Source organism: Bubalus bubalis, chromosome 3, assembly GCF_019923935.1.
Source record: "Bubalus bubalis isolate 160015118507 breed Murrah chromosome 3, NDDB_SH_1, whole genome shotgun sequence".
NCBI lineage: Eukaryota > Metazoa > Chordata > Mammalia > Artiodactyla > Bovidae > Bubalus > Bubalus bubalis.
In genome coordinates, this window is record NC_059159.1 from 121,049,985 (window position 1) to 121,067,472 (window position 17,488).

At 39.5% G+C, this 17,488-nt stretch overlaps 1 long non-coding RNA gene across 1 annotated transcript; it reads right to left on the bottom strand.

Moving 5' to 3' along the window:
* Positions 1-244: 244 nt before the first annotated feature.
* LOC112583912 lies at positions 245-4,937 on the bottom strand. The gene is made up of 3 exons (XR_003108210.2): positions 4,848-4,937; positions 3,817-4,088; positions 245-310 (listed from the first exon to the last, which is right to left on the bottom strand). It is a non-coding gene; the product is annotated as an uncharacterized LOC112583912 (long non-coding RNA).
* Between the last annotated feature and the right edge of the window lie 12,551 nt (positions 4,938-17,488).

The window sequence follows — 17,488 nt, forward strand, 5'->3', positions numbered from 1 at the left end:
ATTAAATTAGAAATCAATTACATAAATACATCTGGAAATCATCAAATATTTGGAACCAAATCAGTTCAGTTCAGTTCAGTTGCTCAGTCGTGCCCAACGCTTTGCGACCCCATGGACTGCAGCACGCCAGGCCTCCCTGTTCATCACCAACTCCTGGAGTTTACTCAAACTCATGTCCATTGAGTCAGTGATGCCATTCAACCATCTCATCCTCTGTCGTCCCCTTCTCCTCCTGCCTTCAATCTTTCCCAACATCAGGGTCTTTTCAAATGAGTCAGTTCTTCACATCAGGTGGCCAAATAACATACTCCTAAATAAATCAGTAAAAGGAAAAAAATTAAAAAAGGAAACTAAAAGTACCTTAAACTTTTAAAATATATTCTGAATGAAATTAGAATAAAATTTGTGGGACATAGGGTGAGAGAAATATGTAGTACTAATCAGGTATATTTAAAAGAAGAAAACACTCAGATCAACAATTTCAGCTTTCATCTTAAGAAACAAAAAAGCAAATAAAATTCAAAGTAAGGAGAAAGAAGGAAATAATAAATATGAGAAGGGAAATCTGTAAAATAGAAAACAGAAAAATAATAGAGAAAATTGAGAATTTCAAAGGCTGTTTCTTTGAGATTATCAATAAAATTGATAAATTCTAGCCAGACTGATCAGGAAAAGTGAAGTGAAAGTTGCTCAGTTGTGTCCAACTCTTTTTGACCAGTCCATGGAATTCTCTAGGCAAGAATACTGGAGTGGGTAGCCTTTCCCTTCTCCAGGGGATCTTCCCAATCCAGGAATTGAACCCAGGTCTCCTGCATTTCAGGCAGATTCTTGCCAGCTGAGCCACAAGGGAAGCCTAAGAATACTGGAGTGGGTAGCCTATCCCTTCTCCAGGGCATCTTCCCAATCCAGGAATTGAACCAGGATCTCCTGCATTGCATGGATTCTTTACCTACTGAGCTATCACGGAAGTGATCAGGAAAAAGAGAGGATCGAAATTACCAATACAGGGAATGAGAGAGATGACATCACCAGCAACGCTAGAGATAATAAAAGAATAAGAGACTATGATGAGCAACTTTATGCCAATAAATCAACAACTTAGATGACAATGACAAATTCCTTGCAAAACACAAACTACCAAGGCTCACACAAAAAGAAACAGACAACCTCAGTAGCCTTATATCTATAAAGGAAATTGAATTTTTAGTCAAAGACCTTCCCACAAAGAAAAATCCAGGGTCAAGTGTCTTTACTGGTTATTTCTACCAAACATTTAAGGAAGAAACAATAACAATTCTCTACAAACTCATTTGTAAAATTGAAAAGGAAGGAATATTTCCCAACTTGTTCCATAAGGCCAGCAGTACCTTGATGCCAAAACCAGAAAAAGATATTATTTTTTAAAAAAGTACAGTTAAGTATCACTCATGCGTATAGATACAAAGCTTTTAAGAAAAGGTTTTGCAAATTGAAACAAAAAATTCATGAAAAGGATAATACATCATGACCAAGTGAGGTTATCACATAAATACAAGGTTGATTTAACATTTGAAAAGCATCATATTGATGCAATTTATAACATTAACAAACTAAAAAAGAAAAATATCATTTCAACAGTGTAGAAAAAAACATTTGACAAAATCCAACATGAATTCCCAATTTTTTTAAATCTCAGCAAACTAGGAAAGGAATTCCTTCACCTGATAAAAGGCTTCTATGAAAACCCCATTGGTAAGGTCATACTTAATGGTGAGAGACTAGATGCCTCTCCTCTAAGATTAGTAACAATTCAAGGATATCTACTTTTGCAACTTCTATTAAACATTGTACAGAAGGTCCTAGCAAATGCTATGACATTAGAGGAAGAAACAAAAGGCAACCAGACTGGAAAGGAAAACTGACTTTATTCACAAATGATATGATTGTCTATGCAGAAAATCCTGTGGAATTTGAAAAAAAAAAAAGCACTATTAGAGCTGTAAGTGAATTTAGCAAGGTTGTAAGATACAAAGCAGATATACAGATTCAGCTGTATTTTGGTATACTGGTAATGAACAAATGGAAATTTAAATTTGAAAAAATCAATACCATTGAAAACAGTATAAAAACATGAAATAGTTAGGGATAAACTTAGCAAAATATAAGAATAATAGTAATACACTGCATCTTTAAAACACTCCTCAGTTTAGTTCAGTTCAGTTGCTCAGTCGTGTCCGACTCTTTGCGACCCCATGAATCTCAGCATGCCAGGCCTCCCTGTCCATCACCATCTCCCAGAGTTCACTCAAACTCATGTCCATCAAGTCAGTGATGCCATCCAGCCATCTCATCCTCTGGCGTCCCCTTTTCCTCCTGCCCCCAATCCCTCCCAGCATCAGAGTCTTTTCCAGTGAGTCAACTCTTCGCATCAGGTGGCCAAAGTACTGGAGTTTCAGCTTTAGCATCATTCCTTCCAAAGAACACCCAGGGCTGATCTCCTTTAGAATGGACTGGTTGGATCTCCTTGCAGTCCAAGGGACATACAAGAGTCTTCTCCAACACCACACTTCAAAAGGATTAATTCTTCGGTGCTCAGCTTTCTTCACAGTCCAACTCTCGCATCCATACATGACCACTGGAAAAACCATAGCCTTGACTAGACGGACCTTTGTTGGCAAAGTAATGTCTCTGCTTTTGAATATGCTATCTAGGTCGGTCATAAGTTTCCTTCCAAGGAGTAAGTGTCTTTTAATTTCATGGCTCAAATCACCATCTGCAGTGATTTTGGAGACCAAAAAAATAAAGTCTGACACTGTTTACACTGTTTCCCCATCTATTTCCCATGAAGTGATGGGACCGGATGCCATGATCTTCGTTTTCTCAATGTTGAGCTTTAAGCCAACTTTTTCACTCTCCTCTTTCACTTTCATCAAGAGGCTTTTTAGTTCCTCTTCACTTTCAGCCATAAGGGTGGTGTCATCTGCATATATGAGGTTATTGATATTTCTCCCGGCAATCTTGATTCCAGCTTGTGCTTCTTCCAGCCCAGCGTTTCTCATGATGTACTCTGCATATAAGTTAAATAAGCAGGATGACAATATACAGCCTTGACGTATTCCTTTTCCTATTTAGATAACTTTTTAAATTATACTCAAAAAATAGATATATTTTGTCCATGGAGCAGAAGATTCAATATATCAACAAATGGTGCTGGAATAACTGGTTATCAGATATCCAAGAAAATGAATTTCAATCCCTACTTTACAGTATATACAAAAACAATATTAAAAATGGATCACAAATTGAATGCAAAGTCTAAATGTTAAAATTTATAGAAAATCCATAGATATGAGTAAGGCAAAGATTTCTTAGATATAACTCCAGAAGTATGATCTATACAAGACAAAACAAGTAAGCTGTACTTCATCAAACATTTAAGATATCTTACCTCTGAAAGACACTGTTAAGAAAATGAGAATGTAAGTCACATAGTGGGTGAAAATATTTGCATATCATACATCTTAGAAATGATTCATATCCAGAATATATAAAGAACTCTCAAGACTCAATAATAAGAAAGCAAACAGTGCAATTTTAAAAAGAGGAAAGAATTTGAACACACACTCTACCACAAAACTGGTGAGGCACAGGAATGCTGTGCCCAAGGCCACTATCATAAGAGCAGTGAAGACATTGAGAGCCCTGGAATTTTCAGAGCTTCCCCACTTCCTGCCTCTATTAATACTGCTTAATAATAACTCACCACAATACTTAGCAAGCTACAATAGCACATACTTATTGTCTCATGGTATCTGTGGGTCAAGAATCCAGACATACCTGGATCTTCTGCCTCACGGCCAAAATCAAGGTGTCTGCCCACCTTGATTTGGATGCAGTCTCATCCAAAGTTTCAACTGGAGATATGTTTCCAAGTTCATTCAGCGGTTGTGGCATAATTCAGTTCCTCAGGCTCTTCTGGAATGAGAGCTTCTTTTCCTCATTGCTTATGTGTCACAGGCCACCTACAGTGCCTTGCCAGGTGGGCCTCTCCAACATGGCAGCTTACTTCATAAAAGTATACACACACCAAGAAGGCAATCAGGAGTTGGCTAACAAGACAGAAGTAAATGAATTATGGAAGGTGACACCCCTCAATGTTGCCATAATGTATTATCAAAAGCAAGGTACTGAAGAGGTGGTCATACAGTGCTATGAGTATCAGGGGGCAGGGCTCAATGGGAATCACCTCAGAGGCTGCCTACCACACTGGCCTCAGAAAATGCAATTCTCTGGGGCAACTTATTTTTAATTCCTGAAATCCAAGGACATTTCCTTCTAATCACTTTAAGCATACTATTTTCAGTCAATTCTTTGAGCTGATAATTCTATGTGAAACTAGATTTCCTTGCTTACTTCTACCAGCATCCAGTCTGGTTTCATTCTGAGTCACAGTAGGGTCCCTGTTGATCTATGTGCCTGCTTTTGTGTGTGCTTCAACCTCCTCCTGGAATAACTCTTCCTTTATCCATTGTAGAAACTCTTGTCTTTTAAGATTTAGCCTATGCAAAAATACCTTAAAAAAATTATCTAAAGTTGTGGTACATATACACAATGGAATATTACTCAGTCATAAAAAGGAATGCATTTAAGTCAGTTCTGATGAGGTAGATGAACCTAGAACCTATTATACAGAGTGAAGTAAGTCAGAAACAGAAAGATAAATATCATATTCTAACACATATATATGGAATCTAGAAAAATGGTACTGAAGAATTTACAGGACAGCAATGGAGAAACAGACATAGAGAATAGGCTTATGGACATGGAGAGAGGGTGAGATGTATGGAAAAAGTAACATGGCAACTTACATTTCCATATGTAGAACAGACAGCCAACAGGAATTTGCTCTATAACTCAGGAAACTCAAACAGGGGCTCTGTATCAATCTAGAGGGGTGAGATGGGGTGGAAGATGGGAGGGAGGTTCATAAGGCAGGGGATATATATGTATACCAATGGCTGATTCATGTTGAGGTTTGACAGAAAAGAACAAAATTCTGTAAAGCAATTAACCTTCAATAAAAAAATTAATTAAAAAAAATCTCCACTAAAGCTCCCTCTATATTCATATTCACACTGCATTCTACAGGCTGGGTGAGGTTCCATTTACTCATTATTTACCAACATTTATTGAGAGACTAATCTGTGCCTGTCACATACAAGTCTGGACTCAACAATATATGTAGAACCAGCAAACTAATGAATGGTGATAAAGATAAATGGAGTGAAGAGTGCATTAAACAGGGCTGAATCTGTGCTTCAGGGGACCAGAGCAGAGAACAAGGAGTGTCTCTCCATCTTGCTGAAAACTTCTGCTTTCTAAGTACAATCATAGCAGTCAGTCACTGATTGTGTGATGTTCCTTAATTGCTGCTCTGCTTCTGTGGGAAGTCAGCACTCCTGCTTCTCATGAAGACTCCTTCCAGGCCTCTAAGGGCTAAAGATCATGCCAAAATTTGGAGCTCATGTTTATTAGTGCTTTGGGAAATTTCAGTTAGTATTAAACAACATCAGCACCTCCCGTCTACCTCATTCTCTTGAGCTGAGTCCAGGAAGACTCAGCTTCAATCCTTGGAAACCCCAAAACAATTTAGTTAATTTAGGATGGCCATGTTTTCCTGGGCTGGCTGAAGCCAGTTCACTGTACTATATAAACAGGAGTAAACAGAGAGACACTGTATCTACAGAGGAGGAAACTAAAAGGCTAATGCTAGATGACTTTGGCTAGGAATAAGCTCCAAAAGCACTGCGGTGAGGCACTTGATTCCTAAACCAACAGTCAGTCACTAGAAAAAAGGCAGATCACTTAGGGCTTGGATTTCCTCAAAAAGCCGGAGTCTCGAGGAGGAATTAAAAAGACTTCTTCTTCTGGTTATGCTTAGAGTCTCATCTGGGTCGATAACACCCATTTGTGTAGTGGTGTTGTTATGTGCATTCTGCATTTCTTATAGACCCTAAGTTCTGCTGGTTTTCCATTTTGTGTTAGGTATGTGGCTTTCCCTGAGGCTTTCACACCATCTTTCAGGCACATGCTTCCAAAAGCCAACTATCAATCAACTTGAAAATTTTCACCCTAATGTGCAGATGCTGCTCATGCTAAATTTCCCTAGCTCAAACCCAGGACAGAGGAGATGCATTTTTAAGCTTCCTGCACATGTCTACAGGGTAGCTACCACCTTGTAAGCCAGGCCACAGTGCCTCAGAATTTAGGATAAATGCAGGAAGCTTTTGAATTTGTTAATTTTGGTCTTATCATTTTACTTTGTGGAAACAGGCTAAATTCCAAAAGTCTGTAGCTCTCTCCTGTGGTCAGAGAAATCACCTGTAGCAAGTCTATATGTTGCCCCTTCTCCACTAGCCCTGACTCACCATTCAGGCTCCACCTCTGCAGAAGCCAGGTGGATGTGATGAGTTGGTGACTGTATTTTCTAGAAGTGAGTTTTAAGACTTGGTCTGATCAGTCATTCTGGCCCACTTTCGAGGAAAGGAAAAGGTACTGATCCCATGATCTCAAACTTCTCTGTTGCGGAGTCATTGATACAGCATTCATTCAAGGAAGAACACACGCTCTGAGGAAGGCAGTGAGGGCCATCTAGCTTCACCTGCCTCCCTTCAAACCTCAATGAAAAGTTATGACTTCTTTTCCCACCTTTGGAACCCTCTTCGGTTGTTTCCACCTATCCTCCCTTTCAGAGGCTTCAGTTCAGTTCAGTGCAGTGCAGTCGCTCAGTCGTGTCTGACTCTTTGCAACCTCATGAACCGCAGTACGCCAGGCCTCCCTGTCCATCACCAACTCCCAGAGTCCACCCAAACCCATGTCCATTGAGTCGGTGATGCCATCCAACCATCTCATCCTCTATCATCCCCTTCTCCTCCTACACTCAATCTTTCCCAGCATCAGGGTCTTTTTGAATAAGCCAGCTCTTTGCATCAGGTGGCCAAAGTACTTGGAGTTTCAGCTTCAACAGTCCTTTCAATGAACACCCAGGACTGATCTCCTTTAGGATGGACTGGTTGGATCTCCTTGCAGTCCAGGGGACTCGAGAGTCTTCTCCAACACCACAGTTCAAAAGCATCAATTCTTCGGCACTCAGCTTTCTTTATAGTCCAACTCGCTCATCCATACATGACTACTGGAAAAACCATAGCCTTGACTAGATGGACCTTTGTTGACAAATAATGTCTCTGCTTTTTAATATGCTGTCTAGGTTGGTCATAATTTTCCTTCCAAGGAGTAAGTGTCTTTTAATTTCATGGCTACAATCACCATCTGCAGTGATTTTGGAGCCCAAAAAATAAAGTCAGCCACTGTTTCCACTGTTTCCCCATCTATTTGGCATGAAGTGATGGGACCAGATGCCATGATCTTGTTTTCTGAATGTTGAGCTTTAAGCCAACTTTTTCACTCTCCTCTTTCACTTTCATCAAGAGCCTCTTTAGTTCTTCTTCACTTTCTGCCATAAGGGTGGTGTCATCTGCATATCTGAGGTTATTGATATTTCTCCCAGCAATCTTGATTCCAGCTTGTGCTTCCTCCAGCCCGGCATTTCCATGATGTACTCTGCATCTAAGTTAAATGAGCAGGGTGAGAATATACAGCCTTGATGTACTCCTTTTCCTATTTGGAACCAGTCTGTTGTTCCGTGTCCAGTTCTAACTGTTGTGTCCTGGCCTGCATATGGGTTTTTCAAGAGGCAGGCCAGATGGTCTGGTATTCCCACCTCTTTCAGAATTTTCCACAGTTTATTGTGATCCACACAGTCAAAGGCTTTGGCATACTCAATAAAGCAGAAATAGATGTTTTTCTGGAACTTTCTTGCTTTTTCCATGATCCAGCGGATGTTGGCAATTTGATCTCTGGTTCCTCTGCCTTTTCTAAAACCAGCTTGAACATCTGGAAGTTCACGGTTCACGTATTGCTGAAGCCTGGCTTGGAGAATTTTGAGCATTACTTTACTAGCGTGTGAGATGAGTGCAATTGTGCGGTAGCTTGAGAATTCTTTGGCATTGCCTTTCTTTGAGATTGGAATGAAAACTGACCTTTTCCAGTCCTGTGGCCACTGCTGAGTTTTCCAAATTTGCTGGCATATTGAGTGCAGCACTTTCACAGCACATCTTTCAGGATTTGAAACAGCTCAATTGGAATTCCATCACCTTCACTAGCTTTGGCTTGGGGCCCTGGGGCCTGAAGCTGAGCCTGGAGGTTTGAGAATAGGCTACAGTGTCAGGGAGGGGGTGTCCCCAAACTGACTCAACTCAGGGAGGTATCTTTGTGACACTTATGTAACCCAGAAGTACCTCAGCTTAAATGCACTATGGCTTCCAGCACCTTCCACTGCCCTTCCCACCTGTCTCCTGCCATCTCCCCTGCACTTCCTGCTCCAGCCACTTCAGCCTCCTCCCTGGTGTTCAAACATATTGGACTCACTCCTACCTTGGGGCCTTTGCATGTGCTGCACCCTCTGCCTGAAATACCCTTGCCCCAGATTGTCACATTCCAATTCATTCCAGGATGTCTGGCTCTAGGTGAGTGATCACACCATCATGATTATCTGGGTTGTGAAGATCTTTTTTGTACACTTCTTCTGTGTATTCTTGCCACCTCTTCTTAATATCTTCTGCTTCTGTTAGGTCCATACCATTTCTGTCCTTTTTTCAGCCCATCTTTACATGAAATATTCCCTTGGTATCTCTAATTTTCTTGAAGAGATCTCTAGTCTTTCCCACTCTGTTGTTTTCCTCTATTTCTTTGCATTGATCGCTGAGGAAGGCTTTCTTTTCTCTCCTTACTATTCTTTGGAACTCTGCATTCAAATGGGTATATCGTTCCTTTTCTCCTTTGCTTTTCACTTCCCTTCTTTTCACAGCTATTTGTAACACCTCCTCAGACAGCCATTTTGCTTTTTGGCATCTCTTTTTCTTAGGGATGGCATTGATTCCTGTCTCTTGTACAATGTCACAAACCTCTGTCCATAGTTCATCAGGCACTCTATCTATCAGATATAGTCCCTTAAATCATTTCTCACTTCCACTGTATAATCATAAGGGATTTGAGTTAGGTGATACCTGAATGGTTTAGTGGTTTTCCCCACTTTCTTCAATTTCAGTCTGAATTTGGCAATAAGGAGTTCATGATCTGAGCCACAGTCAGCTCCTGGTCTTGTTTTTGCTGACTGTATAGAGCTTCTCCATCTTTGACTGCAAAGAATATAATTAATCTGATTTTGGTGTTGACCACCTGGTGATGTCCATGTGTAAAGTCTTCGCTTGTGTTGTTGGAAGAAGGTGTTTGCTATGACCAGTGAGTTCTCTTGGCAGAACTCTATTTACTTTTGCTTTGTTTTTGCCTAATGAAGTCTTCTCATTTTTCATGAGATCACTGCTACTTTTGAGTCTTTTCCCCAACAGCTGTCATTCTCATGTTAAGAATCAAATGAAAGCAAAGGCTCATCTTTTATATTTGCACTTAACATAACATCCGATTGCTACTGATTAGGAAGCTCCTCCTCAGACTTTCTCAGTAATTTTTCTTTACAGAGAGGTGTTCCTAAACCAGATTCTGATTCTCTCTTTCCCTTGTATTGTGGCAGAGCAATACCCACCCCACAAACTTCGCCATTATAAATAAGCAAGTTCTCTGCAGAGAATATACATGTTTCTTTTAATATACACTGCCATACAACCCAAGTTGCCATGTATATTTTACTGTCTTACAAACACATAGGCAGTTTTTTTGGCTGAAACATTACCAAGGAAAGATTCATGTTGTCATCTTATTTCCTCTAGCTCGTAACAGCCAGATAAGATGGCCCTGTTATACCTTGTGTCCCACTTTTGCCTCCCTGGCTTTATTCTTCTTCAAAATTGAGTTAGCTATTCTGGGTCTTCTGTTTCTCCATTTAAGCTTTAGAATCAGTTTGTTGATATTTACAAAACGACTTGCTGGGATTTTGATTGGGATTATATTTACTCTATAGAACAATTGGCAAGAACTGACATCTTGATGACATTGAGTCTCCCTTTCCTTGAATATGGAATGTCTCTATATATTTGACTTTTCTTTGGTATTCATCAGAGTTTTGTCATTTTCCTCATATATATCTTAAATTTATTCTGTTAGATTTATATCTAAGTAATTTTTGGAGGTACTAATGGAATGAGTTTTTAATTTCAGATTCCACATGTTCATTACTGGTACACAGGAAAGCAATGAGCTTTTTATATTAACCTTATATCCTACAACCTTGCAATAATCACTTATTGGTTCCAGTTTGTCAGTTCTTTAGATTTTCTACATAGACAACCATGTCATCTATTGTCCCCTCACAATTGACTCTCAAAGTCTAAGCCACATCAATTTAAAATGACTTGAGATTATTTGGATTTGGTTGTATTTGTTTTAAAGTTCTATTTTACATTTTCTGCTTTTAGAGGGAAAAAAATTGGCCAAGAAAATGGAGCCGTCTCAGGTAAAAGGAACAGAAAGGTTCTTAGAGCCCGTGGTCAGGGCCAGGAAGTGTTGAGGGGTGTTGTGTGTGTGTGTGTTTGTGAGAATAGTTTGCTTTATTGGTGGATGGTGGCTCTAGTTCACCAAAATTCCTCTAAAAACAGATTTCTGAAGCCACTGATTAACAACTGAGTATAGCTAAATAGTGATTCTTGTTATCCTTAGAGAATAATTGTTGCAGCAAGACTACAATGTATTAGGAAGTACCTGTGGTTAGTTTGCTGATACACTATTAATGAGTCAGTTCACTTACAGAATAACCCTCCTAATTGGTTGGCTGTTGTTCAATAATTCTTACTGTGTTGTATGAAAAAGTCAATAAGAACCAAATGCATATTTTATTGATTTCCTTCTAAGGAATAATTCTTAAAATTTTTTTCAAGTATGTTTTCCCAGGTCTTTGAACAGTGTTTCTCAATTTTTTAACATAAGAATTTTATTGTCTATTTCCTAAAACTTTTGCTGTAACTCCAGGAAGGAGCTTTCCAAAAACTATTTAGAAAGCTAGTAACCTCTATGTATCCCCCTCAAACCAAGAAGATACTGTAAACCTTTGCTGTTTTGTAGTCTGTTACCAAAAAGGAGTAGGGAGGTAATGGCTTTTTAATATTTGTTTTCTAAACATAAACACGCATAATATAATGGATATGCTTTTTCAACCCATTCACTTCTCCCTCTCTTCCTGAAGTTTCTTACATACACTTCCCACCTGCCTAGGATCCAGTCAGTTCACCATTTAATAATCATTGTTCTACACTTCCTATTCCTATTGAGGTTGTTTCTTCCTTTAAATCACTAAAAACAATGCTCCAATAAATATGCTTTTACATATGTCCACAAGTTAGAGGATCAGCCTCTTATACAAAGCAGGGTTTTCTTCAGCCAAAGGTATATCAGTATCAGAACAGATCTGCTAGAACTTCCAACCACACAGACTCTAAAAACAAGCTTGAGAATGCTGTGCTCACATCACTCCAGTTGAAGGGAAAGCATACCTTAGCCCACAATGTTGCCCTTGTCTTTTAGAGGTAACTATATTTAAATCAAAAGACAAAAGTATAGTTCACTAATCAAAAATATATGATGATCCTAAGGCTATGTTTTTCAAATTACAAGTCCAGACCCATTAGGAAGTCATGAAATCACTTTAGAGAGTCACAATCAGGATTGTTTTAATGAACTAGGATAGAGAGGTTAGAAAATATCAGGGGAACTTACATGTAGTAAAATTAGGATTGTTCCATAAAAAATTGAGTTCAGTTATAGATCTCCAAACACATGTTTATAACTGTGTATAGAGGACCACATCATAAACTATATTTCTTACTCTGGGTCACAATAAAAAAAAAAAATGTGAAAAACATTTCACAGAAGGTTTCTGAGGAAAACACGGTGGCCATGGAAATAGTAACTGATCATGAGAAAGGTCCACAGTGAAGGGCTGGGTTTTGCACTCTCTTTCTTGGGTTGTGGCGTGCCAGTTTCCTTTTGCTGTAAGTTGGGGGCTTTCACAGCCTGTGTGCAGGAAGCCTGTGGGCAGTGTCTGTGGACTACAGGTCCAGCCTTTCACTTCAAGAAATTCCTACATGAAGTCTATAAAACATTTATACCCACACTCCTCCACTGCCTCATGGCTAATGCCCTATCAAAGGATGCTGCAATTTGGTCCATGGACTTTTAAATGAATTTTAAAATAAACATGATCGTTCTAGATGTTTATGACACACAGGGAACTTGGTAACTCTCTGTTCCAATATTCATCTATAGACATGGAAACTGAACCCAGGGCAATAAAGCAATGTCTTCTGAGTCACAGAATGTTATATGTAAAACTAAAAGAAGCCATCATGTGGCCAACCCTGAGATTTTAAAAAATTATATAATGAAGAATATAATTAATTTGTAATGTAGGAAAATTACAAAGTACAGATAACTGAAAAGATGAAAAACATAAATATATACAGCCAATATATCCTCCAATAGCTTAATGAATAATCAAACTGTGGTAAATCTATACAATGGAATATTACTCAGCATTAAAACAGAAATGAGCTATCAAGCCATTTAAGACATGGAGGAAATATATACTGCTAAGTGAAAGAATGACAAAATGACAGAATGATGTCTGTTCATTTCCAGGACAAACCATTCAGTAGCACGGTAATCCAAGCCTATGCCCCAACTAGTAACACTGAAGAAGCTGATGTTGAACGGTTCTATGAAGACCTACAAGACCTTTTAGAACTAACACCCCCAAAAGATGTCCTTTTCATTATAGGGGACTGGAAAGCAAAAGTAGGAAGTCAAGAAACACCTGGAGTAACAGGCAAATTCGGCCTTGGAGTACAAAATGAAGCAAGCAAAAGCTAATAGAATTTTGCCAAGAGAATGCACTGGTCATAGCAAACACCCTCTTCCAACAACACAAGAGAAGACTACACATGGACATCAGCAGATGGTCAACAATGAAATCAGATTGATTATATTCTTTGCAGCCAAACATGGAGAAGCTCTATACAGTCAGCAAAAACAAGATTGGGAGCTGACTGTGGCTCAGATCATGAACTCCTTATTGCCAAATTTGGACTTAAATTGAAGAAAGTAGGGGAAACCACTAGACCATTCACGTATGACCTAGTCAAATCCCTTATGATTACACAGTGGAAGAGATAAATAGATTTAAGGGACTAGATCTGATAGATAGAGTGCCTGATTTATACAGTAGAAGTGAGAAATAGATTTAAGGGACTAGATCTGATAGATAGAGTGCCTGATGAACTATGGACAGATGTTCGTGACATTGTACAGGAGACAGGCATCAAGACCACCCCCATGGAAAAGAAATGCAAAAAAGCAAAATGGCTGAGGAAGCCTTACAAACAGCAGTGAAAAGAAGAGAAGCAAAAAGCAGAGGAGAAAAGGAAAGATATAAGCATCTGAATGCAGAGTTCCACAGAAGAGCAAGGAAAGATAAGAAAGCCTTCCTCAGCGATCAACGCAAAGAAATAGAGAAAAACAACAGAATGGGAAAGACTAGAGATCTCTTCAAGAAAATCAGAGATACCAACGGAACATTTCATGTAAAGATGGGCTCGATAAAGGACAGAAATGTTGTATGGACCTAACAGAAGCAGAAGATATTAAGAAGAGGTGGAAAGAATACACAGGAGAACTGTACAAAAAAGAGCTTCATGACCCAGATAATCATGATGGTGTGATCACTGACCTAGAGCCAGACATCCTGGAATGTGAAGTCAAGTGGGCCTTAGAAAGCACCACTACGAACAAAGCTAGTGGAGGTGATGGAATTCCAATTGAGCTATTTCAAATCCTGAAAGATGATGCTGTGAAAGTGCTGCACTCAATATGCCAGCAAATTTGGAAAACTCAGCAGTGGCCACAGGACTGGAAAAGGTCAGTTTTCATTCCAATCTCAAAGAAAGGCAATGCCAAAGAATACTCAAACTACCACACAATTGCACTCATCTCACATGCTAGTAACGTAATGCTCAGAATTCTCCAAGCCAGGCTTCAGCAATACATGAACCATGAACTTCCAGATGTTCAAGCTGGTTTTAGAAAAGGCAAGGAACCAGAGATCAAATTGCCAACATCCGCTGGATCAACAAAAAAGCAAGAGAGTTCTAGAAAAACATCTATTTCTGCTTTATTGACTATGCCAAAGCCTTTGACTGTGTGGATCACAATAAACTGTGGAAAATTCTGAAAGAGACAGGCATCAGACCACCTGACCTGCCTCTTGAGAAACCTGTATGCAGGCCAGGAAGCAACAGTTAGAACTGGACATGGAACAACAGACTGGTTCCAAATAGGAAAAGGAGCATGTCAAGGCTGTATATCGTCACCCTGCTTATTTAACTTATATGCAGAGTACATCATGAGAAACGCTGGGCTGGAAGAAGCACAAGCTGGAATCAAGATTGCCGGGAGAAATATCAATAACCTCAGATATGCAGATGACACCACCCTTATGGCAGAAAGTGAAGAGGAACTAAAGACCCTCGATGAAAGTGAAAGAGGAGAGTGAAAAAGTTGGCTTAAAGCTCAACATTCAGAAAACTAAGATCATGGCATCTGGTTCCATCACTTCATGGGAAATAGATAGGGAAACAGTGTCAGACTTTATTTTTTTGGTCTCCAAAATCACTGCAGATGGTGATTGCAGCCATGAAATTAAAAGACACTTACTCCTTGGAAGGAAAGTTATGACCGACCTAGATAGTATATTAAAAAGCAGAGACATTACTTTGTCAACAAAGGTCCGTCTAGTCAAGGCTATAGTTTTTCCAGTGGCCATGTATGGATGTGAGAGTTGGACTGTGAAGAAAGCTGAGCGCCAAAGAATTGATGCTTTTGAAGTGTGGTGTTGGAGAAGACTCTTGAGAGTCCCTTGGACTGCAAGGAGGTCCAACCAGTTCATCCTAAAGGAGATCAGTCCTAGGTGTTCATTTGGAAGGACTGATGCTGAAGCTGAAACTCCAATACTTTGGCCACCTGATGCGAAGAGCTGATCCACTGGAAAAGACTCTGATGCTGGGAGGGATTGGGGGCAGGAGGAGAAGGGGATGACAGAGGATGAGATGGCTGGATGGCATCACCGACTCGATGGACATGAGTTTGAGTGAACTCCAGGAGTTGGTGATGGACAGGGAGGCCTGGCGTGCTGCAATTCATGGGGTAGCAAAGAGTTGGACACGACTGAGTGACTGAACTGAACTGAACTGAAGTGAAAAAAGCAAATCTGAAAAGCTACATTCTATATGATTCCAACTATATGATACTTGAACAAAGGCAAAACTATGGAGACAATAAAATTACTAGTGGTTAACCAACAACAGACAAAAACCCAATTCAAAAATGGGCAATGGACTTGAACAGACAATTCTCCAAAGAAGATATACAAATAGATATTAAAATGTTCAACATCATTAGTCATTCAGTTCAGTTGCTCAGTAGTGTCCGACTCTTTGCGACCCCATGAATCACAGCACGCCAGGCCTCCCTGTCCATCACCAACTCCCAGAGTTCACCCAAATTCATGTCCATCGAGTCGGTGATGCCATCCAGCCATCTCATCCTCTGTCGTCCCCTTCTCCTCCTGCCCCCAATCTCTCTCAGCATCAGAGTCTTTTCCAATGAGTCAACTCTTCGCATGAGGTGGCCAAACTACTGGAGTTTCAGCTTTAGTATCAGTCCTTCCAAAGAACAGCCAGGACTGATCTCCTTTAGAATGGACTGGTTGGATCTCCTTGCAGTCCAAGGGACTCTCAAGAGTCTTCTCCAACACCACACTTCAAAAGCATCAATTCTTCAGCACTCAGCTTTCTTCACAGTCCAACTCTCACATCCATACATGACCACTGGAAAAACCATAGCCTTGACTAGACGGACCTTTGTTGGCAAAGTAATGTCTCTACTTTTGAATATGCTATCTAGGTTGGTCATAACCTTCCTTCCAAGGAGTAAGCATCTTTTAATTTCATGGCTGCAATCACCACCATCTACAGTGATTTTGGAGCCCCCCAAAATAAAGTCTGACACTGTTTCCACTGTTTGCCCATCTATTTCCCATGAAGTGATGGAACCAGATGCCATGATCTTAGTTTCTGAATGTTGAGATTTAAGCCAACTTTTTCACTCTCCTCTTTCATTTTCATCAAGAGCCTTTTTATTTCCTCTTCACACTAGTCATTGGAGGAATGCAAATCAAAGTCACAATGAAATACCGTTCCAAACCCATGAGAATGATGATTATTTTTTTAAAAAAAGGAAACACATGTTGGTGAGGATGTGGACAAACCGGAACCCTTGTAGATTTCTGGTGGGAATGCAAAATGGTGAATTTTCTGTGGAAAACAATTTGGTGGCAGTTTCTCTGAAAGTTAAATATAGAATTACCATACGATCCAGCAATTCCATGCCTAGGTGTATACCCAAAGGAATCGAAAACAGGGGCTCAAACAGATACCTGCTCATCAACATTCAATCTAAGCAATTTTGCAATAACAAAAAGGTGGAACCAACCCAAACATCCATCAATGTATAAACAGATAAACAAAATGCAATATATACATACAATGGACTATTATTTAACCATAAAAAGTGACTGAATTCTAATACTTGTTACAACATGGATGAATTTTGAATGCACTATGCTAAGCAAAAAAGCTAGACACAAAAAAATATTAACAAATGGGACTTAAACTCAAAAGTATTTGCACAGCAAAGGAAACGATAGCCCACAGAATGGGAGAAAATATTTATGATGCAACAGACAAGGAATTAATCTCCAAAATTTACAAACAGCTCATGCAACTCAATATCAACAAAACAACTCCATCAAAAAATGGGCAGAAGACCTCAATAGACATTTCTCCAAAGACGACAAAGGAAAAGGTACTCAACATCATTATTAGAAAAATACAAATCAAAACTACAATGAAATATCACCTCACACCAGTCAGAATGGCCATGATCAAGAAGTCTACAAACAATAAATGCTGCAGAGGGTGTGGAACAAAGGGTACCCTCCTACACTGTGGGCAGGAATGTAAACTGGTATAGCCACTATGGAGAACAGTATTGATGTTTCTTAAGTGCCAAGATTAGAGCTACCATATGATCTAGCAATCCCACGCCTGAAAATATATCTAGAGAAAAACATAATTTGAAAGAATACATGCACCCCAACGTTCACTGCATTGCTGTTTAATATAACCAATACAATAGCCAATACCTCCACTGACAGATGAATGGATAAAGATGTGCTACATACAAACATGGACATCACTAGATAGTCAACACTGAAATCAGATTGATTCTTTGCAGCCAAAGATGGAAAAGCTCTATACAGTCAGCAAAAACAAGACCAGGAGCTGACTGTGGCTCAGATCATGAACTCCTTATTGCCAAATTCAGACTT